The sequence below is a fragment of the Cervus elaphus genome, chromosome 24 (genome assembly GCF_910594005.1).
Source record: "Cervus elaphus chromosome 24, mCerEla1.1, whole genome shotgun sequence".
NCBI classification, from domain to species: domain Eukaryota; kingdom Metazoa; phylum Chordata; class Mammalia; order Artiodactyla; family Cervidae; genus Cervus; species Cervus elaphus.
Window position 1 is genome coordinate 50995857 of NC_057838.1, and position 24041 is coordinate 51019897.

Here is a 24041-nt window from a genome sequence, read left to right on the forward strand (position 1 = left end):
GAAGAGTGGACATTCAGAGGCATCTGTAACTTAGGGGTGGAAAATACAGTCTCAACGAGTACAGTAGGTTCTAGGACAGGCATTTTCTTTTGGAAAACAAAAATAAAGCTTTATCCCTGGTGGTCCAGTGGTTTAAGACTCCACGCTTCCAATTCAGGGGGCCCAAGTTCAATCCCTGGTCCAGGAACTGGATCCCACATGCCGCAACTAAGAGTTCGTGTGCCAAAACTAGAAGATCCTGCCTGCTGCAACTGAGACAAGGTGCAGTCTAATAAATAAAGAAAATAAGAGTTTTTAAATACATAAAAATAATAAAGCTTCAGTCAACCTACCAACAGAAAGTGGAAGAACAAAGGGTTACTTTCAATAGTTAACAAAGGGTTACTTTCAATAGTTACCAAAGTGGCACATGGTTATAACAGGATTGCAAAATAGCTCAGGAAATTCTTTTCTGAAAATATGGGATGACAAAGTGAGAAACTTGGAAGCCCAGATAGGAGATGCACTTCAGGTTCTGAGTCAGTGAACTTTTTATTTCGGAGGTGTCCCTCTTGTTGAATGATACTTGGAGCTAGAAAGTTCAGAGACCCAAAGAGAAAGGGAAAAGATACAATGGACATAATTTCTTTCAAAATAAAGAGGAGGATGCAGGGAAATCCCATCAATCCCATTAGAATTGACAATTCTAGTCCCACCTGGCTCCTCCCTGTTCTTAACTCTTCTCTCTCTGTGGCTCGGACAGCTTTATTTGTAAAGAGCTAGACTACTGAGCAGGCGTTTTTTTTTTTTGTTTTGTTTTGGTTTTAATTTTTTTTTTTTATTAGTTGGAGGCTAATTACTTCACATTTCAGTGGGTTTTGTCATACATTGATATGAATCAGCCATAGATTTATACGTATTCCCCATCCCGATCCCCCCTCCCACCTCCCTCTCCACCCGATTCCTCTGGGTCTTCCCCGTGCGCCAGGCCCGAGCACTTGTCTTATGCATCCCACCTGGGCTGGTGATCTGTTTCACCATAGATAATATACATGCTGTTCTTTCGAAACATCCCACCCTCACCTTCTCCCACAGAGTTCAAAAGTCTGTTCTGTACTTCTGTGTCTCTTTTTCTGTTTTGCATATAGGGTTATCGTTACCATCTTTCTAAATTCCATATATATGTGTTAGTATGCTGTAATGTTCTTTATCTTTCTGGCTTACTTCACTCTGTATAATGCGCGTTTTAAAACACACATTGATGACTTCTTCCCTGGATCAAACATGAACATTTATTTACCCCTTCATCCATTTTTAAAAACTCACCAGGCTACCCCATCAGGCATTCTGAATGGTTTTCCCAGCTACTGGTTTTCAAAAAGACAGGCATTTTACAGGCCTCATCCATGTTCATTCAGCGCTGGGGCGGTCAATGGCACCCATGGCTTTGGCGTAACGATGACTGGAAGCTGCCCCAGAGGACTCAGCGACTCCCAGCCACAGCCACAATGGACCAATTGGCCTGCACCCTATGTCTAATGATGATTAAGCATCCCATTTGCTCTACACGAGGCTCTGCTCAGGCCCTATGCACCGCTAGCTGTGTTTCCAAACGAGGTGTCTGTACCTCTGGGTATTGAATTTCCCAAACGGCCTTCATAAATTTTAATTCGGAGGAATTGCTGAACAGAAGCTACCTTTCAAAACTCTGCCGGTCACTTCCCTTCCCCTCCCATCCCATGGCCCAGTAATCATAAACACTGTTTATAACTGATGTCTGTTCTAGGTCTTCCACATCAAAGGGGGCTGCCAGTTTTTGGAAACTGCTCACACACAAGCAAGCCACTCTACCACTCTGGGACCCTGCACCTTAGAAATCAGATCTATTCCAAATCAAGAGGGAATGACGATGGAATGAGGCTAAGATTTAGCAACTGAGGCATGAATACGAAAGAAACTTTTAGACAGGTAATCACAGGGCAGATTTTAATCCCAGGGCTAACATCCAGGGCACTCCATTTGCATACATTATAATTAGTAAGTAAATACACATCAACCAAACCTTCACCACAGATCCAATGAGATTTTGATTCAGACTACCAAATGGGTTCACTACATGCTTCCCAGGTGGCACTAGTGATAAAGATTCTGCCTGCCCATGCAGTAGACATAAGAGATGCGGATTCGATCCCTGTATCAGAAAGATTCCCAGGAGGAGGGCATGGGAACCTACTTCAGAATTCTTGCCTGGAGAATCCCATGAACAGAGGAGACTGGCAATCTACAGTCCATAGCGTCCCACAGAGTCAGACACGACTGAACCGACCTAGCACGCATGCATGCATAGTGTTCCAACATCTGTATTTAGCAGCGTCACCTTCACTGAGCAAGTTGCTTTTTACCACTCTAAGCTTCACTTTCTCATCTGAAAAATGGGAAGACTAGAAACTGCCTCTGAGACTGTTGTGAAGATTCAATTGGTTGAAGCAAGTATCATATATAGCACAGAGTCTGTCCCATACTTAAGCTCATGTATGAAGTAGTAATTAATATTTTTTTAAATATTTATTTATTTTTGGCTGAGTCAGGTCTTAGCTGTGGCAAGTGGGATCGCCGCTGTGGCACGCGGGGTTCTTGCTAGTTCTGCCTCGTGATCTCAGTTGCCCTGGGGCATGTGGGGTCTTAGTTTCCTGACCAGGAATCAAACCCACATCCTCTGCACTGCAGGGTGAACTCTCACCCACCAGACCACCAGGCATATTTAGCTGTTCAGTCATGTCTGACTCTTTGCGACCCCATGGACGGTAGCCCGCCAGGCTCCTCTGTCCATGGTATTTCCCAGGCAAGAATACCCGAGTGGGTTGCCATGTCCTTCTCTAGGGGATCTTCCCAACCCAGGGATCAAACCAGTGTCTCCTGCATTGCAGGTGGATTCTTCACAGTTTGACCCACCAGGAAAGTCGCTACAATATATTCTCATCCAAATTAACTTTGAGGTTCATGGAAGACATGATATTCCTCACTCAGAATTCTCAATCACTAACAGGGGAAACAGGTAAAAAATGGCTGACCCATGTACACACAAGTTACTCAGTCTCTATTCCTGCACTATTACCCTCTGACCAGGGAAGGCCTAGAATAGCCCTCTGTAGAAAAGTGGGAATTAGTAGCTTGTGATGAATAAACAGTACAAAGATGAAATACCACCCATAAACTATCCAATCTCCATGGACCTGATAAATGTTTCCAGGGGAGCCAACTGCAACACACTGTTAAAATATACCAAGGCTAATAAGACCAATGGAAATAAAAATTATTTGGTGGGCATGCATGCATGCACACGTGTGTATATGTGTGCGTATGCAAGAGAGAGAAACTGTAACATTCAATTGATTTACAGCTAAGCCTTCAGAGAATGTACTAATTTCATAAACTTTAATAACTTTTCTAAATAAAGATTTCTGGTGCTCATCTTTATAGTTGTCAGAACTTAAGATTCTTTGGTGATTAATGAAAAAAATAAAATTTTAACCAATAAATTCTTAAGAGAATGACCAAACAAGTTTGAATCCATTTGCAAGAATGACCCTAAGACTGTGATCTAACAACTCAATGATGGTTACATTATAACTATGCTACAAATTAGGGTCTATGCTGTTAACAGCATCACATATGGTTAAAATGAATGAATGACAGCACTTTTCATCTATAGACCTGGGAAGATGTTTATGACTGACACACACACACAAATTATTATATTAAAGAAAACTCAAAATTTGTGCAAAATAAGAGTATAATAAATCTTTATGTACCCATTACCCAGCTGAAGAAAGTTTTTGAAAAATCAAGCCTAAATCTTGTTTCAGCAGAAACACTAGACATACCCTCATGGCGCCCCTCAATTATTTGAAAGGCAATACCAGATACCATATCAACTGTGAAACTCTATTAAATGGAGGGGAAAGGTAATATAAGGCTGCCTATAAAGCATAATCTTGTATTTTAAAAAGTCAAAAGTAGATATATATTAGAAAAAAAAAAAAAAGTCACCCAAATGGTAACACTGATAGCTATGGGTAAGGAGAATATGGGGCTATGGGTAAGGAGAATATAGGGCTATGGGTAAGAAGAAAATAGGGCTAAGTTTCCAGCTGGTGTGTTTTTAATCAACTACTCCCATAATGAACCAATCATACAGTACTTACATTATAAAGTCAAACTCAAATTCATCTTGTCCTTAAGAATATTTTAATACTAAAAAGGAAACAATCTCAGCAGTCATCTCCACTAGTAATAATCCAAATGTACTGATATATCTTATTTATGTATTTGCAAAGTCTTCTAAACCTTACCATTCTAGGTTAGTCTCCCCCTCCCCCACCCAAAAAGGATCCAGCAATGTAAACGTACTGTAAGTGGAAAAAAATAGTACGTACACAGGCAAGAACGCAAATGCAGAAATAAAGTTTGTATAAATAACCTTGCTTGCTATACATCACGTGCCAGTTTTTACTAGCAAAGAAATCATTATTCAAAAAATGTTAAAGAGTTGATGCAAATTTATAGGGCAACAGCGCTGAGTGACAGACATCTGTGGTCGGGTAATGCTAGGCTGTTTCTTGCTTTGTTGATTCAACAATCAGCACTGAATGTCTTCTGTTCTAATTTATTTTAACTTCTGCTTAATTAAATGCATAAAAGAACTAATGTGTTGGATTTGGGGATTTAAAACGACTTTCACCCAGCTGTTTTTAAATGCACCAGAAAATTTCTTGAATATAATTGTTCTTTTAGAGGGGGAGAAAAAAGAGCATACTGTAACCATGGCACGCACACAGAGAAGAATTATCACCTAGTGACACTCGCTGGCAACTTCTAAACAGTCACTCCCATTCAGAGTTTGAAAGGCATTCCAGGACTTCTCCAACTACTTCATAAGGTGATAGAGAAACTGCAGAAAGGAAATTAAAGGTCAAGATAAAATTATTTTAAATTCATTTGCAACCAATTCAACAATCAGGTGTGCAACAAAGAGGTGCTAAATAAACAGACACCAGCACCACATCAATTTAACTTTTTGGAAGAATGAGGACTCTTCTCTTTCGACCTCAACACCATAAAAATAGTGTATGTCATTTACACAACAGAAATAGAGCCACAGATGTAGAAAATGAATTTATAGTTACAGAGGGGAAAGGATGGGGGATAATTGGGGGATTGGGACTGATATATACACACTAGTATATATAAATTGGTAACTAATAAGAACCTACTGTATAGCACAGGGAACCGTACTTAATACTATATGGACCTATATGGAGAAAGAATCTAAAAAACAGTGGGTGCATGTATATGTGTAACTGATTCACTCTGCTGTACCTCAGAAACTAACACATCATAGAACAACTATAGTCTAATAAAAATTAATTAAAAAAAAAAGGAAAAATAGAGTACGCATTTATGCTTCCTGGTAGATCAGCAGTAAAGAATCTATCTGCCAATGCAGGAGACTCAGGTTCAATCCCAGGGTCAGGAAGATCCTCTGGAGAAGAAAATGACAACCTACTCCAATATTTTTGCCTGGGAAATTCCATACATGGAAAAGCCTGGCGGGCTACAGTCCATGGAGTTGAAAAGAGCTGCACATGACTTAGCGACTTAGCAATGAAACAACAACAAATAATTCTGGTTTTAGCTACGTAAGGTAATAGTAAAACCCAACACTGAAAGAGGAGGTAATAAGAATCAGTATCCAGATTGTTCTACTCAAGTCAACATTTCCCATTCAATCAAGTGTTATTTCAGAGTTCCATATTTAAGAAGATGATCACATAAGGTTTTCTTTTTTTTTTTTAAGGTTTTATTTTCTACTCAGTCTGATACCTAAAGCCAAGTTTGCACTCAATGCTGACTTATAGCAACTAGGATTTCTCAGATGGCTCAATGGTAAAGAATGCACCTGACAATGTAGAAGACTCAGGAGACAATGGTTCATCCCCTGGGTTTGAAAAATCCCTTACAGCAGGAAATGGCAACCTGCTCCAGTATTCTTTCCTGGAAAACCCCATGCACAGAGAAGCAAGGCGGGCTACAGTCCACGGGGTTGCAGAGTCTGACATGACTGAGCATGCCCACACAGTAACATCTATCATGTACTGCCCTCATTTAGCAGGCTGAAATATCACAATGGGATCCCATCTTTGAAAAGTCTCAAATCTAGTATTTTGGAATCATTCAAGTTCTTGGTTATTTACCAAAAAATTCAGAGTTTTAGAAAGAACCTTGACTAAGCCATGATTCCACAGAAATTTTAGTTCCTTTGAGAAAGTAGGAAGAACTAGCTTTAGAAGCAGGGACAACTTTTGCTTTACATACAGAGTCGGACACAACTAAGCAACTTACACAGAGACAACTGACAACTTTTGTTCTTCAAACTATGAGGTGCTCTAAGAAATAAGTGTTCTCTGAAAAGCTTTCACCCCATGTCAAGGAAAATTCTAAGACCTCAAACAATAATCAAATCACTAAGAAAAAAATGGCTTCCCATGAACATCTAAGTCTCTCCAGGATCCCACTTCAGCCTGGAGACCATCAAGTTCTCAACTGGAGTCAACTGAACCTTGCCTTTCCTGGCCCAATTCTTCCACTCTTCCAGTGTTTTTCTTTCATGTCTCCCCCAGGTAAGGGTGAGTCCAGAGATGGGTGAGATTTCAACAACCACAATGAGAACAAGAAACATCACGGAGAGGGTCTTCTCTGCTGTTCTACTTAATTATGTCTCAAAAAAAAAAGCAACCGTTTTTAAATGGCAGCATAGACTCGCCCATCACAAATTTGTGCCTGTTGTATGAGAATTTGCACTAGGGCTAATGCCTCTGACTGGGACTCAGGAACATGCGTTACGCCTGAAAGAGATTTTAAATCCTGTGTCTCCCACAGCCAGTCCTCTTCAGGAAGGTTTATTTTTCATGTCAGAGAGGTTAATGAGTTAGTAGGTCTCCTCAAGGTCTAGCTTTGGAGTTTGACCATATGGCAAGCAGAGATAAGCAAGTAAAATATGTAATGCTGATCAATATGGGGGCAGATAATGCTGTTTTGAACACAGATTACAAGTCCACAAAGCTCTGTAGCATAATTTAAACAAATGTTACAAAACGCACTCCTCCCAAGCAAGGTGTTCTTAAGAATAACTTTGGTATATATGAAAGCCATGGTGACATTTTGAGACCGCTGAGAATGAGTTAATTCTCTGGCATCCTTAGATGATGCCTTGCTGGCCTGAAAGAATTTCAAGAAGAACTTGATTTTAGGATAAGTCAACCCCTTTGTGGGTTTTCCCAAGTATTTGAAGATTAGCCACAAACCTCCAGACTAAGTCCCAATCCTTCAAATTCAAATTTAAAAAGCTAACATTTAGAGAGCATTTACTGCAAAGCAGACCCCGTATAGTTTTTCATTACTAACACTTTCCCAAGACACTGTATGAGGCAGGTGTTTAACCCCAACAAAGAGACGAGGAGACTATGCTCTGAGTGCTTGTGTCCCCCCAAAGTCTTATATTGAAATCCTAACCCCCCGAGTGATGGAAGTATGACTACGGGGAGGAGGATTTAGCCAGGAGAGCAAAGCCCTCATGATTTAAGTTAGTGCCCTTAAAATAAATAAGTAAATAGGTTAGTGCCCTTAAAACTGAGGCCCCAAGGCTTTCCTGGTGGTCCAGTGATTAAGAATCTGCCTTGCAATTGCAGGGGATGCTGGTTTGATCCCTGGTCTAGGAAGATTCCATATGCCACAGGTCAACTTGACCCTGGACTTCCCAGCCTCCAGAACTGTGAGAAATAAACTTGTTCATAAGCCACTCGGTTGATGGTATCTTTGTTACAGCAGCCCAAATGGCCTGAAATAGAAACTAATGCTGAAAGGGGCTGAATAAAGTTGTCCAAGGTCAAACAAGCCAGCGAGGCAGGTTTGGGACAGAAGTCTAGGTCGGCCGGACTCCCGGACTGAGGCTTTAAGCACCTTATCGCCAGCAGGAGCGGCCGCACACCCCTGCACTCGTTCCCAGACAAAACACCTTCTGACCCGTGGGACCTCCCAGCCCCACCTGCCACCTCTTCATTGCCAACCAGTCACCTGTGATGCCAGGACACAACACGTGTCTTCTCAATCTGGGCCAGTCTGTCTAATTTCTGCAGCAATGAAGGTCACATACATCAAAAAAGTTCTATAAAATGTTGTGATAAACCTATACGATGTAACTGATTATAAGCAGGAATTTCTTGATTCAAAGAAGAAACAGTCAAAACACTCTTACATTCAACAGTATATTGTAAGTATTGGGGTCTCCTAGTAAACTTTTAAATAGACTGACTATCTGAAATAGACACAGAAATGCAATTAACTGTGGTGGTCAGGCTGTGACAGGCGTGAGAACAGGCCTGGAGTCCCTGCAGACGCTGACAGCCATGGGCAGGCAGCAGGTGTCACTGTGCGGTCATTACTATGAGGATGCTCAGTGTTCCTTCCAGCCTCTCAATTACAAGACCAGCACCCAAGCACGCCACACTGTTTGGAATTGGTCCTTCTGACTCAATTCTGGGCCTCAGCGAGTGACCCGTAACATCTCAAGCTCTAAACTACAAACACCATCCATCAATCCCAGAGGAAGGAAGGCAAAGGAAAAAAATCTCCGCTGAAACAAACATTTCTGCACTTTTATTTCTGTTTTGATCTACACAAGAGCGGTTTTGATGAGTCCCCCCTTCAACCAAAAATAAAAATTGCAAATAACCAATTCAAAAGAGTGGCTAGAATCCTTCGCTCACAAGGACTGAGGAGTTGTCAATAATAAGAATGCAACGCACAGTGTTAGTTTTACCAGGGGACAGAATTATAATTATAAAGCATTTCTACATTAAGTAAAATTCAGCGTAATAAAGGAGCCAAAAAAATCAGGCCACCGTTGATTTAATATATACTAAATAAGTATTCTGTGAATTAGGTGTGAGCAGAAAGCCTTATTGCTGCAGCTCATAGTAATTTCAGATAAAGAGGCGCTTGTGTGGTGGAGTGAATCCTCCTGGTAAATGAAGCCTCCCGTAACATACTTTTAACCCAAAATAATATCGTCTCTTGAAAATACTGAAGAGTCACATTTGTTGTGCTTTTACTAAAAGATCTCATTAAACTTCAGGAAGTGTCTACAATGTTCAGCAGAGGGTAATGCTCACAAAGTAACCTTTTAAAGAAAGCGATAAAACCATAAAACCAATTAAAGCTTTACACATTTCCTCTAATACTTTTTGTAAAATTTGCATAATTTCTGATTTGATAAAGGAAACTCATTTCTTGTCTCTCCCTCCCCCAACCTTGAGCCATGGTGTTATAAAGATCCACCCTTCAGGCTGCCATTTACTTTCCAAAAAAAACTCCACAGGCGATCAGGTTCTATTCTGAAGCTCTTGCAGAAAAGCCCAAAGAAGAATGGAAAACTGAAGAGGGCGATTTTCAAATTTTGCAAAGCAATTCTGTCCACACCCATTCCTATTTCTGCAGTGCCTTAATTACACACTCACTGACAAGTGTCTCTCTATACGTTTTGCCAAGCTCTCTCCCATTTTTCACATATTTAACTCTATGTATTCCTTTCCCCTCTCCCAGAAAGAACTGGTGGGAATGCCCTGAAGAAGAGATGCAGCCTATAAACACTTTGACATCTACCATAACACTAACAATGACACCAAATATTTGGACCTTCAATGTATAAGATGAATGTTAGTTAAGTCCTATTTAAAAGTTAATAGAAGTATGATTTCTTTCATTTTCCTACCCTTATGGACCACATCAGTGGATGAGAACAGTCTTGATCTCATGCAGGAATGGGCACACTTTTTCTGTAAAGAACCCAGATGGTGGCCACAAGGCCTCTATCGTACCCACTCAACTTCGCCACTGTAGCAAGACAACAGCCACAGACAGGAAGTCAACAAACAGTATGGCTGCGTTAATAAAATGTTATTAACAAAAATAAGCAGGGGGCCAGATATTTGCCCACTGGCTGTGATCTGCCAACCCCAGGTCTTGAGAATCAAGTCTTAGAATTCATAGAAATGAGGTTAAAGATATAAGCTGCCACTTAATAGTTAAAAGTGTGGGCAAGTTACTTTTTTCTTTGCTTTGGTTTCCTTGTCTATAAAATGCAGAGAGAGATGCCACCAAGACAGAACCCACCTCATAGAATTATTCTGAGAAGAGAATCAATACAGAAACAGAAGCTGGCACATTTTTAAGTACCAAAAAGTTCACTATAAACATTATTTTTAATGTTACTAATATCTTTATCCCGGAATCAGTACCAAATACATATACTTTTATTTCTACTATGCCTGTTAAAGATGCCAGACTTTCTAGGAGAAGCTGGAAATTTTCTTTTCATCCTTATGTCAACACCTGAGAAACAAGTTTTTAAAAGAGATTTGTGGAGGTTAAAATGTCAAGCAGAACTAACTTTTTTTCAGTTTGTTGGGAATGAGGTTACCTTTTGAACTTATTCTTAAGATGTTTATGATTCGCTTTGGATTTGAGTTGTTCTAGTACTATTTGGAGTCACAGGAGAACATTACTCCTATTATTTTCAAAGTCCACCCCAAAGCAATTAATGCTAGTTTAACTCAAGCAAGAGGAAGTAGCAGATGGCTTGGCTTAAGTATTAATAAAATCACCTTTTAAATCACCAATTCAATGAATGAGTACATATTACCATTACAGAATTTCTTTACTAAATACAGGAGGTAATAGTAAATGAAAGTCATCCATTCATTCCAACTTCTACACCATTTTGGATCAAAAGGAAAAATCTGACATCAGACTTTCCAAAGTACCTTTTCATTGGTGATCATAACCAAATCTGTCTGGAACTATCTTTGGTATCACAAGTAGGGGGAAGGAGGTTCCAACCAGAATCTAGTGGAAAGAGATCAGTGAGGTTGCTCAGCATCCTATGATACATATGGTGCTCCCCTACAAAGAATTACCCAGCCCAAGATAGCAATTGTGCTAAGGTTGAGAAACCCTGCTTTAGTCTTTGAGAAAACCAATAATGGTATAAATCACTTATCAAGTACAATGTGCTTATCACTTCATTTCACCTACATAACAACTCTACAAAGTTGGTTTCCCTTTGGTCCACTGGCAGACGTCAGGAAAGATGGCGCCGAGAGAGGTGAGGGTGGTCTGCCTGCTCCAGACACCAGGGACCCAAAGCAACTAACAGCAGAGAACCGAAAACATCCTTGGCAGGTTTACTACACACTCTTCGCAGAGGTGGAAAATTATTTGGCAAATGAAGACTGGTAGGTCTAACTTCAGAGAAATAAGATATCCAGAGTCTCTGAACTGCTATCAACAGAGAGTCCCCATCTCCATCAGGTCCAGAAGTAATTCAGACAGATAGCGGGAGGGGAGAAAACTCATCACCTTCAAACAAGGAAGGAGCCTTCCATAGCTCAGCAGTGGTGCCCTGATCTTGACCAGCCAGCATAAGAGGAACAGGGGTTTTATCGAGCTCCTGGGAGTTTATTACACTCTGCAGCTCCTTCTCCTTTATAGGATTTTCTGCCCAAACTCAATAGCCACAAGCATTCTGGAGAGAGGTTAACCTCGTTCTTTATTTACCAAGTAAGATACACAGCCACCTGCCTCTGGTTCCCAGTGTAATTAGCCACTAATGCAAAGAAAAGTGAGACTTCAAGAACCAGACTTCTATCCTTTCCAATATAATGTTATTTGATGTGATTTTGGGGACTTCTCGAATTCACACACAAAATTCCCAGTAAGAGAGCTTCATCTGTACATTTGATTTTTAGAAAAATAAAATCTTTAAACATGTCTTTGTGTGTTTTAACTCAGTGTCTTTGCTTTATACTTTTAAAGTCTGAATTCAGACCAAACTTGCAACTTAGCTTCCATAAAAGGTATACACATCTTTATAAAAGAACCACCGACTAAAACAAACCTATTTCTCTGGCTTTTTGCAGTAGATTGAAAACCACATTTCCAGGAAGAGGACTGTGAAAACACGGAGACAGACAAGTACTGCAGGTCAGACAATGTCTTTCTTGGATCCACATTTCTTACCTCTTCCAAGGTTCTCCAGTTCTAAACAGTATAAAGGTAAGAGCTCGCAAATCAAGATGACCCCCACCTACTACACAAGATTTCCTTTCCTTAGAATTTCACCCCTAACCTCACTGCAATACCAAAAAAAAAAAAAAAAAACACACACAAAACGAAATCTGACATTCCCAAGCCTTTATCGAGAATAGTAGAAAAGCTTTTGTATACATACGTATAAATAATATGTATGTGTTTGTATGCTTAGTTGCTAGTCGTGTCTGAGTCTTTGCAACCCTATGGACTGTAGCCCACCAGGCTCCTCTGTCCATGGGCTTCTCCAGGCAAGAATCCTGGGGTGGGCTGCCTTCCCCTTCCCCAGGGGATTCTCCCCATCCATGGATAGAAGCTGGGTCTCCTACAGTGCAGGTGGATTCTTTACCAACTGGGCCCCCAGAGAATAGTATGTACTATATATATTTTAGAAAACTTACCAATTTTGTTCTAACTAAAAAATTTGACATTTTGTTTCCACTTGTTTGATTTATTTAGTATGAATAGGATGCTAGATTTCTAATTTTTAAAAAATATAGATATGCAACAAGCAACAAAGGTTTCCTGTATAGCACAGGGAAGTACAATCAATATCTTGCAATGACCTATAATGGAAAATAATTTCAAACATAGTATATAATGTGTATACATATGATGAATTGCCTTGCTGTGCACCCAAAACATTGTAAGTCAATGATAATTTAATAAAATATATAGATACTAAGAAATAAACCTGACATTAAATACAAATCCCCCTATGACAATCCCCATTCAAACGGGTAATACTAATAGTAGTGCTAAGAATTACCAGAAAATTATTCACCAGAAGTACCAAAACAAACATACCTAACACAAAAATAGTGTTTGTCCAATTGGCTAACCTTCTTGTAACCCTTTAGACAGAAAATTCCTACTATTTTTCCATGTTTCCTTTTTTTAACCTTGAAACTGAAACTATCATTCGTTAAGTATTATCTACCGCAAAAAAGTAGAACTGTTTTTACTGAATATCCAAGATTTCTACGAGGTCACTTGATTGAAACAATATTAGTGAAAGGAAAATTATCTGGGCAGCCTCTTGGACTGAAGATTATAAGAACAGGAGATGGTCCATCAGTATTGACAGCTCTGATCCCAGTCGTCCCATAAATGAGGCCCAGGAATGTCCCTTTCTTTGGATAACTATGACTCAGAGCTGGAAATGAGATGGGTGTGTGACATCAGCTCAACTGAAAGGAACCTGGGGAGTGGAAGCTTGGTAATAATCCACTTAATATGATACATATATGAAATCAAATCCATCCATTCACTTTCTGAGCTCATCACTGACAATTTAAGGAACTAAAATACCCAGACGCATTCTGCCAAAGCAGAAAGTGCAACATGACCAGTTTCACATTCATTCTCAGACCAACACAACCACAATTAATTTGAGGACTTTGAGAAATATATGCCTACCTCCTGTCGACCATTCATTCCAGGACCTGCTTTAAACACATGGTCTCCAGACCTTGTAGTAACCTCGTGAGATAGGAATTAGTTATCCCTATTACACACAGCAGAAGATGGAGGCTAAAAGAGATTATATCATCAGCTCAAAATCACATGATGATGTCCATTCCATATTCCATGACACCAGACATTCAGAAGTTAATGACACAGACACATCATGCTCTTGGTGGCAAGTACAATTCAAGTGGCAACACATGATTTCATACTCAAGTCTGAGTGGAATGTCAATATTCTTGTTATTTCCAATGAGACTGAAAACTCTATAAATGCGTCACCTCAGAAGGTACTGGAGACTTCAAGCTAAACCAGAAGCCAATGTTTGTATTCTGCATCTAGAGCACCTGCTCTGCCTGCCCTTGTTTACCTACAGACTGACAGCCAGACATGTCAAGTCACCATCATCTCTTAGATGGAGGATCTTTAAAAACTGCAATTGGAAGAGATCTTCATTCTGCATGCAAAGTACCAAATCAGACCCCAAAACTATCTCCACTCTGGCTCTAGAAAGGACTTTCCCAGGGTCCCCACCATTGCTGGCTTCCATTTAAAGAGTATGCCAAGGAAAGGAATCTGCTTATGGATTCAGTAATGAACAATTGTTCTTATCTATGTGACCCAACCGTTAACTTGTATTATGTATCTATTGCTGTGTAACAAATTATCCCAGGACAGAATGGCTTCTAATGACAAACATCACATTTCTGTGGGTCATGGATTCCAGGGCAGTTTAGTTGAGGCAGGGGTGGGGGTGGCTCTGGCTCAGGAGTTCTCACGGGGTTGCAGTCGGGGTGTCAACCAGGCTGTAGTCTAAGTGGCTGACTTTGAATGGAGGATGCACTCCACACTCACATGGCTATCAGCAGCAGGCCTGCTTCTCACCACATGAGCGTCTCTAAGGGCTGCTTGAGTATCCTCGATCAGGTGGCTTTCCCCAGAGTGAGTGACCAAGGAAAGCAAGTCTCTTCAGAGACCGAATCTATAAAGGTACTATCACCTATATGCTTTCCCTTAGAATTGTGTCGCTAAGTCCAGTCCATACTCAATAAGAAGAGAATTAACTTCAGCTCCTGAAACAAAGAATATCAAAGAATTTGTGGACATATTGCAAGATGACTGTAAACTTATAACCCTAAGATGAGAAGATATTAGAGCTTCAGGAAAACTCTAGTCTATTAACCAGAAATTGAGACCTAGAAGTTTAGAACTGGTTTCTTTGGTTGGTCTGCTAAGTAGATCTCATTAAAAGTTAGCTGCAGCAAGGTGTGTATGATTACAAGGAAAGAAGATCACCCTTAATGAGGTTTTAGGCCTATACTTATTAAAATTTAAATTATTGGTGTTTTGAAAAGAAACTGGAAGAGATTGGTTTTTATGACAGACCATTGTTCCTAAACCATCATTCTCTTTTCCACAGTCATGTTTCAGAACTATTTCATAGGTGCTGAGTTTTTATGCATCTGAGACTGAATTCTTTACATAAGAATATTGATATCTATGCACAAATGGATATCTACCTTTTACTCACTCTATCGAAAGGACAACAAAAGCAAAGTGATTTGCAAACAAAGTATTTTATTTCCTGCAAAATAAAGGGGGTAGGATTTACAAACGAAAATGAAATAAACTTATTTTTTAATTTCTAGTGTTTGATATTTATAGCATAATAAAATGTCTCAGCCTAGAGTTATTCACCAAAGATGCCATAATTCTCAGAAATATTCAGCTGCATAAATGCTTACATATTCTGAACTGCCTCAGGCAGCCAGATAAATAAGACATACACAAGCACAAGAAAGAGCATATAGAAACTAGGAGAGAAATAACATATTCACCAAAGTCAAGACCTGCAACTACTCCATCCAGAAACAATTCCTTTCAACAAAAAAGGCCAACTTTCAAAAATAAATAAATAAATAAAACGTTAGACTTCAGAATAGCATCAGCAATCAGTAAGGCCAGCTTTTTTAAAGTGGGGGGAGGGGGGGATGTTCAAACCTGCTTAATGAATCCTTTACAGTTTCCTATGTCCAATAATCCTCATTACTGTCAACATATGGTCGAATGTGGGCTTTCCTGGTGGCGCAGACAGTAAAGAATCTGCCTGGAATGCGGGAGACCTGGGTTCAATCCCTGGGTTGGGAAGATCCCCTGGAGAAGAGAATGGCAACCCACTCCAGTATTCTTGCTTGGAGAATTCCACAGACAGAGGAGACTAGCGAGCTAACTGAACTGGGTTGTAACTAAACACTAGGTAGGCATGCCTATTTTGTCCATATTTATTAAGCAGAAACTGAGGCACAGGCAGTTAAATAATTTGATCGCTCACTAGGTACATGAGCATTCATTAGGCAGTCCGGCTTCAGAGCGCACGCTTTTGACCCCTCTTCCTCACCGCTGTTCAAACTCTGTATGTAAGGCCTCTTAGAGAGTGCTTAAGCAGGCTTTGAGTTCAGATCTAACCTCAGTCGAAAAAGAAACTGAACACAACTCAATGCCTCTGCACCGTCTTTAGAAAAGGCCTTCCCAGGTGGCTCAATGGTAAAGAATCTGCCTGACAATGCAGGAAATGTGGCTTCAATCCCTGGGTGGGAAGATCCCCTGCAGTAGGAAATCGCAACTCACTCCAGTATTCTTGCCTGGGAAATCCCATGGACAGAGGAGTCTGGCGGGGTAAGAGTCCATGGGGTCACAAAGAGTCGGACACGACTGAGAACGCAAACGTGCATTTAGAAATCACAAACTCCCACCTGTCCTAAAAACCCCAAAACAATCCTGTCAGTAAAGTTAACACTCATCTACTCAATGTTTCCAGAATTTCATTCTCTCTCAGACTATGTTCAAGGTTTCCACCATATTGACATGCTCCCTTATAACTCACACCTATCCTTATTTTAAAAATCAACTCAGTTCTTCCAATTAAATGAACTTGGTTTTTGTCCTTTTTTTTTTTTTTAAAAGAAATTTTACATGACATCCAGTTATGAAAAACTAGCATCATTTGATTCAGGTAAAAAGTCACCAGAAATAAGTCAATCATGGCACTTTCCCCCAAGGTTCAGATAGTGACTTCAGAATCCTTCTCAGCATAATGTTCCAGGCAGTCTGTACCTGCTAACCACCAGGAATATGCAAAATGAAATCTAGTGCCAAACTGTATAGAATTTAGTCCACTCTCCAGACAGAGGAAGAATTTGACACTTAGAAGTTTGTTTGTTTGTTTGTTTGTTTTTAATGTTTATCTGCCTGAGGGTTTTTTTAGGAAGGGTGGGGAGTTGGAGGCTGTGACTGCTCAAAACCAGGACCCAGGTTCCTATTTTCTAACTCTCCTCTCTTCTATGCTCCACTGCCTGGAGAAACTATCTGCGAAGCCTTTTTCACTTTAAGGAACGTACTCAGCACCATCAAACCATCTTCCTCTCCAACAGAACAGAATGCAGTCGGTCAAGAGCTATCGAAAATTGAACTAGAAAGTACTCAAGTGAGAGGCACTGTTTGGTCTTGCACACTCATTGCCTTTGTTGATGAAAGAAAACACACATTTTCGATGCCTATATGAAGCCCTGAGAACATCTAATCAAACTGACAGCTGTGGAGTTAAAAAAAAAAAAAAACAACCCACCAGCATTCTGTCTTTGATGTTCATCAGGTCACAGCTCAGGACCCTTAAAAATAAGGGATCAGCAGGTCTCTGAAGCTGCAGGAGTCCCAGGGTGCCCCTGCCAGGCCGTGGGGCAATGTCAGAAAAACAGGAGCAAGAAATGAGGCAGTGGCAGGAGAAAAGACAGCAGAACTCAAACAGAGAAGTGTCAGCGACTACTCCCAAAGACATCCTCCAGAGCAGGCCAAGAGAATGAGTGTTACATTCTTGGTCTGAAGACAGGCTCAGAAGTTAAATACCAAGGACATGGTGGGCAGAATCCATGTCTAAAACACAGACATAGGCTGAGTTCTTACTTAAAGACGATCCTTTCTTGGAAGCAGCAAAGAAACATGGGCCAGGGAGCACAACATAATGACCACAAGCCTCTAGCAAACATTTCTTTCCTTTACAAATATTTTATCTATTACGTGCTGGGATAGAGCAGTGAAAAAAAAGTGAATAAAGTCCCTGCCTCTCAAAGAATTTATGTCCAAGTTGGAGAAATAAACAACAACAACAACAACAACAACAAACACCTATCTTGGCTATAAATGATAAATAAAACTTGAAATCACAAGAGTGACTGATCGGGGTGGGTTAGGGGGCCACAGAAACCAGGGTGGCTAAGTTAGACATTTAGACCCCTATTGAGGGATGGAGAAATAGAAGATGAGCTCTAAGTGTCCTCCAGCTTTGCCAAGATCACAGAAAATAGTTAATGGCAGAACTGGAAGTTGAATCCACAGCTACCTGACTGAAGGGCCAGTCCAAGCTCCTGATCAGGATAGCACAATGCCTCCTATAACCCTGTACTTGTTCCTGAGACTCCCCTGGACACCTTCCTGTGGGGGACATCTGGATTCACAAGGTCCAACTGCAAGCCCAGCTCTGAAGATGGAGGAATTGGTAACCCACTTGGTCCAGGCTAGAACATTCCTGTCCTGGAGGCTTTCACAGCTCCTGCAAGTTAGGTCCACTTTCCATCCCATTACAGAGCCCGGAGTTTTTGTATTTCCCAAACATCTTCTTCATGGAGATGTCCACAGGGTGGGTATTCATTGTATGTGCCCAGGACAGCACAGCAACCCCTGTGGAAGTTCACACTCACATACCAGCAGCAGAAAGGCCAAGCCAAGTAGAGCCCCACCACTCAGCGGCCCACTTTTCAGAAAGCAAAGCACAGGCATCTCCACTGCCGACTGCTGTCTATCGGCCTGAGGACAAGGAGGCCCGCACAACACTCTCAGCACCCATGTGAACCACACTCACTAAGAAGAGAAAATCCAAATGTGCCGTTGTGAATAACTGCTTCAAAGTCTCCTGTATTCATTTCATTTTTAATCAACTGATTTCATTTTAAACTAAAAAAGCTGGAGGAAAGGGAGAAAGCACATCTAAGGGAGAAGAGGGCACAAGGAATTCTCTGAAAACAAATCCAAGATACAGACAATGATTTGGCTGTGAGCTTGTACTATTAAATAGAACATAAGCACCATGAGGGCGGGATCTGTTCGGTTCACTGTTCTACCCTGGGTGCCTGGTATAAAATAGGTTGTAAATAGTATCTGGAGAATAAGTAAAAATAGTGTTTCAAAAAGCAAATAAATAATGAAAAAAATTAAAGTCTGTGAGGCCAGAAACGAAAGAAAAAAAAATATCCTCAATACACAGGAATATTGAACACCATCCAGGCAATTCATCTAAAACAAAAAATTAATGTTTCAAAATCACATAGAATTTGAATTCTACTAGATTCATCAAACAAAATCAGGGTGAACTATTAGGAGGTTGAACCTGGAGAAGAAACTCCTAAAAGTTAATTTTTTAAAATAATGTCAACGAAGGGGAACGGCCAGCATTAATGTCAAGTAATTGGCACTAGTACCTCCTCTTTGCTCTGGAAACCCATTCACCACAGGATTTGTTCCTTAAAATGCATTCTTGCTAGCTTCCAGTTTTGTGGAACAATCAGCTCTTAAATCATTCATATATAAACTGGAGATTACACAAGCAATGCAATTCTACGTTTCTAATCCCTAAAACTTGGACCACTTCTGTGTCACCTCACGTTTTGCATTAGGAGTGGGATGCGGATGGAAACCCTTTGATGAAATAAATGGCATCCACCAGTAAGAGTGAAACAACCGAACTGTGCACCCAGGCATTAGCATATATCAACTTGAATACATCATCAAGGGAAACAACTGAGTAGAACTGACATTCCTTCTTCACTGAGATGTTTCAATAATAACACTCACTCAATCATATCTTTAAGCACCTACTTGGTGTCAGGCACTGTTATAGGAGCATACAGTATAGAAATGAACAAAACGGATAGTGTCAATCTTATATTAATCTACAGGATAAAGGAAGATCCATGAACAGGTAAACAAATATGTGAAAAAATGTAACTTACAAATGTGGTGAAATGCTGGTAAGAGGAGCATCAGAGATGAAATGAGAAATAGTGGAGGGAAAGAGAACAGTCTTTAAGGCAGTGCTATGCCATGCGTCGAAGAATTGATGCTTTTGAACTGTGGGGCTGGAGAAGACTCTTTAAAGTCCTGTGGACGGCAAGATCAAACCAGTCAATCCTAAAGGAAATCAGTTCTGAATATTCTTTGGAAGGACTGATGCTGAAGCACTAATACTTTGGCCACCTGATTCGAAGACTGACTGATTAGAAAAGACCCTGATGCTGGGAAAGATTGAAGTCAGGAGGAGAAAGGGACAACAGAGGATGAGATGGTTGGATGGCATCACTGACTCAATAGACATGAGTTTGAGCAAGCTCTGGGAGATGGTGAAGGATAGGGAAGTCTGGCGTGCTGCAGTCCATGGGGTCACAAAGAGTCAGACACAACTGAGTGACTGAACAACAACATGCCATGTGAAACTCAGGACCAACCGGGCCTCAGAGACTCAACCATCCCACCTGCAGGATTACTAGGCAATCAGGGTCCCTTCTGCCTCACATCTAGACAAGCTGATAACAAAGCATGGAGGAAGCCTTATTTGTCAGAGGCTGGAAGTTAAAGCCAATCAGGCCCTAGGTCACATGGACAGAATGGTCAATAGACCAGAAAGATGTTACAAATGTATATTCATTAACAACTGAGCCTCAAAATAGATGAAGCAAAAATGGACAGAATTCCGCCTATGTTGATCTATGAGAATGCACGTCAAGGGACTTTCCTGGTGGTCCAGTGGTTAAGACTTCTCCTTCCAGTGCAGAGGGTGTGGGTTCAATCTCTGTTTGGTGAGGGAAGATCGTACATGCCCTACGGCCAAAAAAAAAAACCCAAAACATAAAACTGAAACAACGTTGTAAAAAATTCAATAAAGACTTAAAAAATGGTCCACTTTAAAAAAAAAAAAAGAAAAGGAAGGAAAGAATGGCAAATACCTTCTCTACAGCATGTCCACAGCAGGTACTCACAGGGTGATGCAAAATGCTCTCCAAAGGTGGAATGGGAACAAGACCAGTCTCCATTTTCTCGAGTGATCACCACTTCCCAGACCCCATTCCAAATGCAACTCCCACATCTGATCCACATCTAGCAACAACTCTTAGAGGCACAAGAGTAAAGCAAGGCCCAAAGAGACTAAGTTATTTGCCAAGGTCAAAGACTCAGGAAAGGCATGCAACCTCACACCCTCTTCATGCCTCTCCCGTGCTGCACGGGGCCTCCCATGAGGCCAGCCAAGAAAAGCAGGTCAAGAAAGACACCATTCAGTCACTCTCTGTGTAATAATAACTGACTGAATTCCTTAATTAGCCTTACATGTTTCCTGACAGCTCCCCCAGTCAACCAAGCATACACATGCTGTTTCCCGTAGGTTCTGACTCATGTGGATTTCACTAGAAAACCGGGAGCAGTCTGAGCCAAGGCTAATTCTAACCTCACAAGCAAGCAGATTCTACAGCTTCCCTTTCACAGAGGCTGAGCCCTTACACTACAAAGCTGCTGTCCAGAAGAGCAAAGGAAATCAGAGTGGGAGACAACATATAGGTCTAGCAGGAAGCACAGGGCACAGTGAACCCCAACAAAACAAAGGAAGATACATACAACGCCTAGTTACAAATATTAGCTGGACTGTAAGAACCTTCAGTGCAGAGGTTGTTTTTGTTCACTTGTTCTCTTGTTCTCTCTTGGGTACCTAAAATAGGAATGCTTGGTACCTAGAACATTATAAATGAACACTTGGGGAATAAATGAAAGTATTATTAGGAGCAAGGAAAAAAAAAACCCTGAAAAAAATTAAATGTCCAGCAGAAAGATAGACATTGTTCCATTAACTGAGGATTACTATTGCAGCTGTTAAAAAATGACGAGCAATAGCTGAGAAGGTGTACTATCCATTATAAACCCTGCTGGAGAAGCAGACTTAAATGAGAAGTGTTCACAACATAAAGTGAACGAGTAGACAGCAAAACACCATGGACAATATATCCCTCCTATGCCTGTCTGGAGACCATGTCTTTCTTAGACATAATACATACAGATAGAACACTAGCAAGATGAAGAGCAAAATGCCAAGCCACTGCTATCTCTAGATGGTGAGATGATTTCTTAAATGTTCCTCTGTGTTTTACTTACAAGTACTTTTTTAAAAATTGCCTTTCCCCATCTCATATTTATAAAATGTTCTAGTATAAATACGAATTTGTTGGCTGACATAATTCCTACCTCCATGACATGTGGAGGTTGTGCCGTAAATCTCCCCTCCTTTGACAGGGAGATTCTGCAGCTGCCAAAACAGGCTTCTGACCCTTCACCCAGTGACAAATAGCTGGCAGTTCCTTTAGAAGAGTGGTTCCCCGATGGGGGGCATTTGTCCCCAGGAGGCATCTGGCAGTGACTGGAGATCCTTTTGGTTGTCCATCTGAGAGGCAGGGGAAGTGTTAGAGGCATCAGCTGAGTAGAGGCCAGAGATGCTCCTAAAAATCCCACAAGGCACAGGGCCGCTCCCCACAACACAGAATGACTGGACCCCAATGGTGCTGATGCGGAGAGCTGACTCATCGGAAAAGACCCTGATGCTGGGAAAGATTGAGGGCAGGAGAAGAGGACGCCAGAGGTTGACATGGTTGGATGGCATCACTTACTCAATGGACATGAGTTTGAGCAAACTCCGGGAGATGGTGAAGGACAGGAGAGGCTGGCGGACTATAGTCCATCGGGGTTGCAAAGAGTCAGACATGACTTAAGTGACTCAATAACAGCAAGAATAACAATGGTGCCGAGGTTAAGGAACTCCATCTGAGACTTTTAGGATGAAAATCTTTCTGTGGGGAGTCTAAAGGCCTATCCCAAAAAGAAAGAGGAAAAGAAAAATTATTATTAACTGTCCTTAAAATGCTTCATTACCAGCAGACCAAGTTTTACAGAGGACAGAGATGGGAAACATTTGTTCCTTTATGGCCCCTTAACCACTGTCCACAGCACAGAGCTGGGGCTCAGCACGTGTCCCATCCAAGAGAACACGGAGCTGCACTGGAGAGAAAATTCCAACTGCAAAGCCAGGCACATGGAGACGTGAAGATCGGCTCTAACAACAGCTAACACACTCTGTATCTGCAAAACGAGGATGAGAGCACTATTCATTTAATTCTTATATGACTTCCAGGGGATGATGTTTATGAAGCTTTTAACACCGTCCAAGATACACAAAAGCCACGACATTAAGAAGTGACCCACGAAGTTCAACGTACATACCTCCAAACTTCCAACAGGTGGGTGAATGGAAACTGCTTAGCTTCAAGCTCAATGCCAATGAATCCAGGGAAAGGCGATTCCCATACAGACCAGATGCCATCTCCTCAAGAAAGTTATGTCCCATGAGCTTAATCCTCCAGCCTCATTGGGCCTTTTCAGATATCCGATCACCAGTCAATTGGGAAATGTGGAAATGCACCAACATGTAAACAAGGCTGGTGCCCTCTACCACCAAAACTGTTTATGCAAGTTCTAAAAAAAGATTAACAATAGGACAAAATACAAAAAACTTTTCTCAAGTAGAAATCCAAAGGGGGGTAAGATTACCTCTGCTAAGAATAGAAATCAGTACTCAAGGACTTAATCAACAAACTCAACACCAAGACACCAGATGGTCTGCTAAGTATTTTGGGATTTTTATCTTACAGCCAACACACACATCTGGAAACAAATAGAAATTGTGTTTTTCCTTTAAAAATAAAAAGAAAGAGATTGTCCACCTACACCTGTGTAATTGAGGTCGATGAATAGGGTCCTAAAAGTATAAGGCAATGAGGAAGGAAATATAAACAGACACACAGATAAATGTATAACTCCTCTAAGTCATTAGAGTGAGCTGAATCATATAAACTTTTTACTAGACAACTCCACGGCAAAAAATGTATGTTCAAGTTGCTGAATCATTGTTCAGATGTAAATAGGATTCCTAAAACTTTTATTGGTAGTTTAAGTTTACAGCACAGAGTAAATAAAAAAAGCAAGCTTATAAAGCCAAACAGTGGTGAGAGGCCCTTGCAAAGGGACACATCTGACAAAGAAGCGCATTTGCAAGTCAAGAGTCAGCACAAAGCAGCAGAAAATGATGGCATTAATAAATTTTAAAATAAAACTTGACTGCACATTTGATGATAAGATGTTTAGTTAATCTGATTATATGTTCACACCAGTGCTCGGAAACTATTCGGCAGAAAAGAACACTGCCGGTTAGAAACACATGGGCTCAAACACGAAACTTCTTGCTGGCA

General features: G+C 40.8%; 1 protein-coding gene across 3 annotated transcripts in view; it reads right to left on the minus strand.

The window, feature by feature from the left end:
• The window catches only part of PTPRG (protein tyrosine phosphatase receptor type G), a 747715-nt gene that overhangs the window by 627813 nt on the left and 95861 nt on the right, over positions 1-24041 (minus strand). The gene's annotated exons all lie outside the window — the stretch shown is intronic.